The sequence below is a fragment of the Tupaia chinensis genome, unplaced genomic scaffold, assembly GCF_000334495.1.
Source record: "Tupaia chinensis unplaced genomic scaffold, TupChi_1.0 Scaffold144119_1, whole genome shotgun sequence".
Lineage (NCBI taxonomy): Eukaryota > Metazoa > Chordata > Mammalia > Scandentia > Tupaiidae > Tupaia > Tupaia belangeri.
Window position 1 is genome coordinate 21,550 of NW_006203974.1, and position 8,583 is coordinate 30,132.

The 8,583-nt window shown below is 57.5% G+C and overlaps 1 long non-coding RNA gene across 1 annotated transcript in view; it reads left to right on the forward strand.

Annotated features, from left to right (window-relative positions):
* The window catches only part of LOC102501395 (uncharacterized), a 13,575-nt gene extending 12,071 nt beyond the window's left edge, over positions 1-1,504 (forward strand). Inside the window, exons 2-3 of the long non-coding RNA XR_337051.1 lie at positions 1,085-1,294; positions 1,442-1,504. This is a non-coding gene — a long non-coding RNA (uncharacterized LOC102501395). The remainder of the gene's footprint in view (positions 1-1,084; positions 1,295-1,441) is intronic.
* Positions 1,505-8,583: the final 7,079 nt, after the last annotated feature.

Consider the following 8,583-nt stretch of genomic DNA (forward strand, 5'->3'; position numbering starts at 1 on the left):
CGGCCCTCCTCCTCGACGCCTGCTTTCATTACCTCTCCTGTGCCCTCCTAATCTGGGGTCACGTGTGTCAGCCTTGGCCAGTTCCCTGTCTGTCCACTGCTTGAGTGGGTTTCCATCCCAGCCTCTCTGGGCTGCGTGGGGTTCTATCCACTCTGAAGTCTCGAACCCCACTCTGGGAGACACCGAAGTTACCCTTCCCTCCCCTCAAGCTTCTGCATCTCCCTCCCTGGACAATGTCCCACGTTTACACGGAATTTAGTACCTTCCATCACGTCGGTCATCAAGGTCAGTGCTCGCGGTACCTGATTGTTGGCCTCCCGTCCTCTGCCATCACCACTCTCCTGTCCACACTTCCTCCTCTTCTGGACCAGTGTGGTACCTCACACAGTCCCTCTGCCTTCAGAATCGCCACACACACACACACACACACACACACACACAGAGGGCTACCTGAAACGCGTATCCGGCTCTGTCATTCTCTCCGAGAACCGTAGTTTGGCCTTTATCTGTACGAGTGAGATTCTAAGCCCCTCGGCATGTGGAAGACGCCCCAGAACCTGGTATCTGCATTTCCAAGCTCCTTGTCCTCACACCCTGCCTTGCCCATTAAAGCTTGGTCATCAGAAAATGCTCAGGATCACCGAAGCACCTCTCAGCATTTCCGGTTTCCAGCTGCCGCCTGTCCTTCCTCCTCACGGCCACTACCGAGGTGAGGCTGCTGAGCCCCTGAAATGTGGCTGGAGGTGTAAAGTGACCACATATTGAAGATGATGTTCATATACTGACTGTATGTTGCAATGACAAGAGTTTTGATATGTTGGTCTACGTCAACTATCGGTCGTCGGGAAAGCCGTGACGTTTTTGCGTAGAAAAATGCGCCACGACTTTCCCGACGACCCCCTACGTTGTTCATATTAATTCACTTGTTTCTTTTTACTCTTTTAATATGAAAGCTCAGTAGTTCTGTGCATATGGCTACTGAACAGTGGTTTGGGCCACCTCCCCCGCCTCCTGCGCCTCTCTCATCCCTCCATGTCTTCTCCTGTCGAAGTTCTTCATGTCTCTCGTGCCTTGGCACCCCCAGGGAGCCTTCCTGACGCTAGTGGGCTGGGCCAGGGGCCTGAAGCCGTGCAACGGAAGACACCTGTGTGCACCTGCCACACGCGACAAACCCATGGGCACTGTCTGCTTGCTCCTGCCCGAGTAGACCGCCAGCACCTCGAGAGTGGGGCCCACGTCAGTCACGTGGGCAGAAGCGCACGTCATCAGGCATCCTCTGCTCGTCCCAGCACAGGTGATCCGTCCCCACGCTAACTCGGGACTAGCCATGGGAGGGCATGGAACGAGGCGGGGCCAGCCTATTGGAGACGGAGAGGGCCTTGGGGAATAGCCGTTTCTGAGTGCCCACGTACCTGGGACTAAGCCACTCAATTCCACTCAGCACTGCCGAGGCTTCCTGCCTGCCCACTGTCACACGCTCGGGCAAGGCTCACAGAAAGTCCACTACAAAAAAAAAGCCCGGCCTGCACAGGTGAGACCGGAGTGAGTAAACGTGGGCTTCAGGGCACAACCGCCGGAGAAGAGCGTATTGTCCGAGAATTCAGAGAGAAGGAATTCTCCAACCACGTGGAAGATCAGAAAGGCCTCCCAGAGGCCCATCAATACTGATGGGATGTCAAAATGAAGAGAGGTGGTGGGGGAGAAGGGGAGGGGGAGGCAGGCAGGTGGGATGGGGTCAGCTGGCCCCACGAACCGGCCCGCAGATGGGACTGACTGGGCTTGTAGGGTGTGACGTTCGTATTGCAAAGTGGACCAGTTTGCTGGGGCTGCTGTAATTAGGTCCCACAGGAACAGAGTCCATGATCCCAGAGTCAAGGTGGCGGCAGGGCCAGGCTCCTCCCAATGCTCTGGGGGAAAGTCCTTGTCCTGATGACCTCTGCAGAGACCCTATTTCCAAACGAAGTCCCATTTGGAGGTACCGGGGGTCAGGACTTGGGCAAATCTTTCTGGGGACACATCAACCCACAGCAGGAGTGCCATGACGTGGGATTAAAGGAAGTCTAGGAGGCAGCCATGGCACGAGATGTCACGGCTCACGCACTCTCATGCCAGCAACCTGGACACACATGTACCTGCGCGCCCCGACAGGTCACCATGCACGATCCCCGTCCAAACCTCCCCACCTGCGTTCCCCGGGAAGAAGGAATTCTGACATGTTCAGGTTTCCCTGAGTTTAGACCCTAAAAGGAGCCACCTCCTCACGGCGTCAGTCGTTGCCTTCAATAAGAGGCTGCAGAATTAGCAGAGCAGCTGCAGGCTCCCTGGCTCCCGCCGCGGGCCAGGCCGGCACCGAGCAGTGCTAGTGCCACCTAGTGCCAGCAGCCAGTGACGGCGGCCCCCGCACATTCCCACAGGCACGAGCTGCCTTCAGCTTCCAAGCCTGTCACTGCTCTGGGTCCTCAGGCCGCTGCAGGATCCCCAGAGTACCTCCAGGACCCCCTCTCCTCCCCGCTGTGCTCACAGTTTGCAGATCTGCCAGCTCACCCAGGCATGGAGGGGGACAGAAAGCCGTGGGGGCACAGGTCTGTGGGTGCCGTCCCTGCTGCTCGCTCCCAGGTCCCCCCACACGTCCTCAGTGACGCGAAGGGTTTTTGTTAAAGTAGTGAGTTCTGGGTCAGGACACTATGAGCCACTGATGCTCAGGAAAATGTGCCATTATTTCATCAAAGCAGAGGGCGCAAACAGGCCCATGGACACCCACAGCCCCAAGAACTCAGTCCCTCACACACAGGCTCGTCCATCCGCCGGGAACCTCACACAACCCACGGGGCAGGATCGCAACACAGGCCCGATCAAATTCATTAATCTTATTTTCTAATGAGGGGCTACTTTTTGATAGGCTCTCCCTCCTGTGCACCCTGCAGTCAGCCTGTTCAGGATGGGCCAGGCCTTCCAGCCTCCGCCGTGGCACCTACCACTGCAACACCATGGCCAGGAGACCACGTTCCGTGCCTGGAGTCTGCCAGGACTTGGATCCAGACAAGTTCACCTGCCTCTGGGACGCCCTGACCACATGGCAGTGCTCCTCATCCAGGGACAAGAACTACTGACGCCTTCCTGACACCCACTTCAGTGTTCTGGGCATTTTCAAAACTCTTATCTAACTTACCTTTCTTTTGGTGGTGGAGTGTGTGTGTGTGTGTGTGGGGGGGGGCTGGTCTTGCTAGAGAGAGACAGAGAGGGAAAGTGAAAAATGAGCCTCCAGGGGGATGGCCATGCCACAATCCCTTCTCCTCCATTCTCCTCAGAACTCGGCCTGCACACACACACACACCCAGCATGATGTTCAAGCTGCCGGGTCTGAGGCTCACATCGGAGTCCGGCACCTTAACCACGACGCCACCTGCTGGCCCCTAGTTTGCCTTGGAGGCAGTCTTTTGAGGTAGGAAATGGAGTTATTTCTGTAACCTTTTTTTTTTCAACAGAATGCACAGAGAAAGGGAGAGCGTCTTCCTCCACAGACGAGTGGTTTGTTAGGGACGCGCAGGCCACCCCCTTCTTGCTGGGACAGCACGCTCCCCGAACGCAGCTGGCTCTCCACCGGAGGGTACCCCTGCCACGCCCCCTGGCACAGCTGGCCCCTGTGAGTGAAGGGCATGCACTGGGGCTTCTCCAGAGGGGACGTGCGCTCCCAGGAGGGTCCGGCCCGCCCTTGTCCCCATGTGTGGTGGTTCAGGTTGTGCATGGCACAGCCAGGGGTGGGAGCACTGGCACGCCCGGGTCAGTGCACATGGCACCCGCTGCCGTGGTGCGTGCAGCCACAGGGGCCAGCAGCAGCTCTGGGTGTGTCCACTTGCTGTGCCTCTCCAGCTGCCTGGGCAGGTCACGCCCGGGCAGGGCCGTCTGTATACTGGAACCTTCCTGGCCGGCCTGAGGGGAGGGCTCCCAAACAGAGGATCAAGGGAAATGTGACAGCTGGCGACTCCAGGGAACTCTGTCCTACTCTAGTTTCAAGGACAGTGAGAAACAGGAAGGTAGAGTGGGAGGCGGCCTGGCTTCCTCGTGACAGACAGCTCGTGGTGGTACCTGAACCATGCACTGCCACGCCCCCCTGTGATTTACACACCAGCACGTGTGCAACAACGTGACCCCTGGACAGCTGGAAAGCCTGTCAGTGCTTTCACGTGATCTGACATCCCAGAAGGCAGGAGTGTTGCGGGCCTAGCTGGAGGCCTGCTCTTACCGGGCTATGCAGGCCTCCTGCTGTAAATCTGCATTCACTTCTAGAAAGAGAGGCAGAGCCGTGGCTGTGACTCACAGGCACCTCTGTCCCCAGGGTCCCTACTCCCGGGCCGTTGCCGGCGGCCTCTGCCCTGTCTTCTCAGGGCCTGGTAATATACTGTCAGGCTAGCTTCGAGCCTTGGCCTCAGCTGCTGCAGAGCACTTCCTACAGACCCTGAAGCTAGCTGGGGGTTCACGTCTTCTGCTCCCCAGGTGTGACTTTCCTAGTAAGTTGGAGAAGGGGCGCTGAGAAGCGCATCCGCGGCCCCTCCCGAGCCATGGCCTGCACCGCGTCTGTTCCGTGTGCAGAGAATGCCCAGCACCTGACTTGCACCCCCAGGGTAACCCCCGAACGGGAGGATGCCACATTGTTGAACTTGGTAAATATTAGCCAAGTAGTTCCCTGACAGGTAACCCAACACAAAAACATTTCCAGCAAATAACTTCAATTTCCCCAAAGCAGTTCCATAATGACAGCAGCTCGGTAAAAAAGGAGACAGTCCCCAAACTGCGGACTCCCCATACTCGCACTTGTCTGCACACATGCCCGGCTGGGGGCGGAAAGTGACCAGGTCCAGACGGAATATTGTCGCTCTCACAAGCCTAAGTCAAGAGGAAGACAATGAAGGCATGAACGTTCTCTAGGCCTGATGGTGGGGAAGGGGGTAACCTCGAGGCATTGCCACAGAAAATGCCACGGCCAGATGTGGACAGGTCCACGCTGCAGAGAGCGGAAACTCAGATGTGCCTGCGCCCACGGTTTAACGACAGCAGCGCCTCCCAGGGTCTGCGAGGGAGCGGAAGGGACTTGCAGAGGAGGGACGGAGGGCATGAAGGGGAGGGAGCCCGCGAGCCAGCGCCAGTCACACGGGTATGTACAGGCTGGGGGATGCTCCCCGGGCGGCCAGCGCCAGTCACACGGTTATGTACAGGCTGGGGCATGCTCCCTGGCCGACCCAGGTGGACGTGAAAGAACGTTTCGGGGCTGACCTGGCCTCCGTCCCGCCTTGGGGCCCCTACGAGGCGCAGCTAGCTGCGTGACGGATGGCGAAGGCACTCGGGCGGGAGCCAGCAGCTACCTCCTTCTGTTCTGAGACCTGCGTCCAAATCCGAGCCTGAGAAATGGCTTGGGTGATCTTAATTTGACAGTTGTCAACATTTCAAAACCACTGCCAAGTTTAACCAAATGGAAGTCTTTGCTCAGGCCTGGCTCTACGCGTGTGTGTGCGTGCGCGTGTGTGTGTGCCCGGAGAGGTGCCAACCTGAGCCTGTGTAATACACCTGTGCACTCCGCAGTCGGGTCTCATCAGCATCTCTCACCTGACACACTCCGTGGGAGGGGAGGGAAAATGTCAGTTCGACGCCAGTAAGTTCAGTCCAGGGAAGCAAAATGCACAGATGAAAGTGTTCGGCAGGTGGATTAGATTAAAGGTTAACGCCTGAGGAGGAGAGCGGTATTGTACAGAACACAAACTTTCACGCAAGGAAGAAGCAGGACACCGTCGGGCCAACACAGACCGCAGCAAGGACTGTTTCTCAGCAAACATGTCGCAGGGACAGTACGGGACAGCGGTGGAAAAGGCAGTACCAAACCGCGAGAAACGGCGCTGCTCTCCTGAGGTCCCTCTCACACGAGGTGCGCATTTGAGGAAGAAACCACGGCACAGCCAGCCTGGGCTCGCCAGGCAGTGACTGAGACGAAGACGCAGTGTCCCAGCTGCCCATGCGGGTCTCAGCCGCGGCTCAGGGCCCTCCGTCCTCTCCTCCCCGAGGCGCCCTAGCACGGCCTGTGATGGCCATTTCCATGAGCGCCAAGTGTCAAGAAAGCACGAGTGGAAGGAAAGGGATGTGTTTCTGAGAACGTCTGTGAACGTTTCAATACGGCGGGGTGACGGCCACCCCCATCAGACCCACCCTAGGGCGTGGAAGGTCATTGCAAGCTGTGGCCTGTAACCAGGCTGGGATGCGGGTGCCTCCGACACGTCTGTGGAATGCAGCGGAGGGCTGAGGAGCACTTGCACACCCATGCACTTCCATAGGCCAGGAGAAAGGGTTCCCCAAGCTGAGGTGTGCCTTCTGGTTCATACTGTATTCCAGAACAGCCCGGCTGGCCCCGGGCTGAGTTTACAAACTGTGAGGTTCGATCCCTGGACTCAGCCGGTCAGAGTAGCGAGGACTCTGAGTCTTGCACAGGTCCCAGGGCTCAGCCCGCCGGCCCGGTCCATGCACCACTGGGGATGCCTCTGACGTGGCTGACTACCACCTGCCGAGAGAGGTGAAAAGTCCTCTGCCACCTTCCACACGTGGCCTCAGGGAGGGACCCGGAGGGGCCGACGCCTTTCAGAATTGCCCTGTCACGGCGTACGGCTCAGTGAGGCACTGTCGCAGGCTCGGGAGACGTGCTAGGGAGGGCACGGAACTTGGGCCATTTCCACAATCTGAGAAGCGGCGGTTTCTTCGCAGCCCTGGCCCACACTGCCCATGGGTGGCGATTTGCTCGGGGCCTGCGGGGTTAGCTGGGCTTCCAGGTGTCCACCACGGACCAGGCGGGCCTCAACACCAGAGGCCCTGGGCGGCGCCGAGCCGGCGTCCCAGCCTAGAAGCTCTGCATGCCAGACTTTCTGTCAATAATCCAAAATGTGCATGTCACTATTTGTGTCATTTTTAATTAAACTTTTTCTTGAGAGAGAGCTGGAGATTCGCGTGCAGCTGTAAGGAATAAGGCAGAGAGGTCCCTGGGCTTTCCCCAGTGTCCCGAGACGGGGACCTCTCAGACTGCAGTCAATGCCGCAGCAAGGACACTGCGGCACAGGGCTCGGCCTCCCCCACCCTGGCTTCCTGCTGCCCTCCACAGCCACACCCCTGCCCCAGCCCCCACCTCCTCCTTGCCCCCTACCACCTATTAACTTGTTTTCCATTTCTATAGTTTCATGATTTCAAAAACATTATCTAATTATATCACTGTATGAAACTCAGGGATTTGTGCTTTTTTAAAATATTTTTTTTAGATTTTTGTCATAGGGCACATGAACTTGCTGGAGAGAGACAGAGAGAAAGTGAGAAATCACCCTCGGGGGGATGGCCACACCACACTCCCTTCTCCTCCATTCTCCTCTCGGGATTTGGGGGCACGCACACACACACCCCTGGCATGATTTTCAGCTACCAGATCAGGGACTCAAACTGAGGTTGGTCATATGGGAGTCCAGTGCCTTAGTTCCTGCTTGCCTTGGGGTTTGTGCTTTTTTAACAAAAAATAAATTAAAAACACACACACACACTGTGACACGATCCACCTGCCTCAGTCTCCCCCAGGGCCGCAGGTGCACACCTCCACTCCTGACTTCACACTAGACGGTCCTCAACCAGATCAAGGACTCAAACTGAGGTTGGTCATATGGGAGTCCAGTGCCTTAGTTCCTGCTTGCCTTGGGGTTTGTGCTTTTTTAACAAAAAATAAATTAAAAACACACACACACACTGTGACACGATCCACCTGCCTCAGTCTCCCCCAGGGCCGCAGGTGCACACCTCCACTCCTGACTTCACACTAGACGGTCCTCACCCTGTCCCCAGGCCAGCCTCGAGCTGGCGGTCCTCTTGCTCAGCACCCCCAAGTTGCTGGGATCCCAGGCACACAGCCGTGCCCAGCCTTCAACTGGACCAGGACTGGACTCCAGCCTCCCGTAGGATCCCAGCCTGCAGAGCAGGTGTCTCAGTCTCAGACACCCTCACGGCCGGGTGCAACGGGCTTTGGGGGGCAGTGTGATTCCCCGCGTGTGCCCAGGTGCAGGTGTCAACAGCTCTGTCGCACTGCCGAGGTGCCCTGCGTGGAGTGGATGGGCTGCAGCGCATCTCAGTTTCCAGTTTGGGGATAGATACTATGAACATCCACAGGTAGTTTTGTGCTGAACTACGTTTGGTTTCTTCAAGGTAAATGCCCAGGAGCTGACTGGTGGTGAATGGTGAGTGGGCGTTCCGTTTTTGAAGAAACTCTCTGACTCTTTTCCTAAGGGGCTGCCCATTGCCCCTGCACACTGGCAATGCAGGAATGACTGGTTGCCCCGCAGCTTGCCCCACTGATGTTGGCACTTCCTTTATTTTAGCCACTTGATCAAGGGTGGTGATACCTAGTTTGCGCTTCCCGCGGGCTCCTGGTCTCAGCCCTCCTTTCTGAGGCTTACTAGCCCCCCCAAGCAGGATACCCACCTGGGTGAGACCGGGCCGTGGCTTCTGCGCGTTTCTGACGGACTGCTCCCTGACTGTCAAGCCCCTTCAGCTCCCCCACTCTCTCCTTCCCAT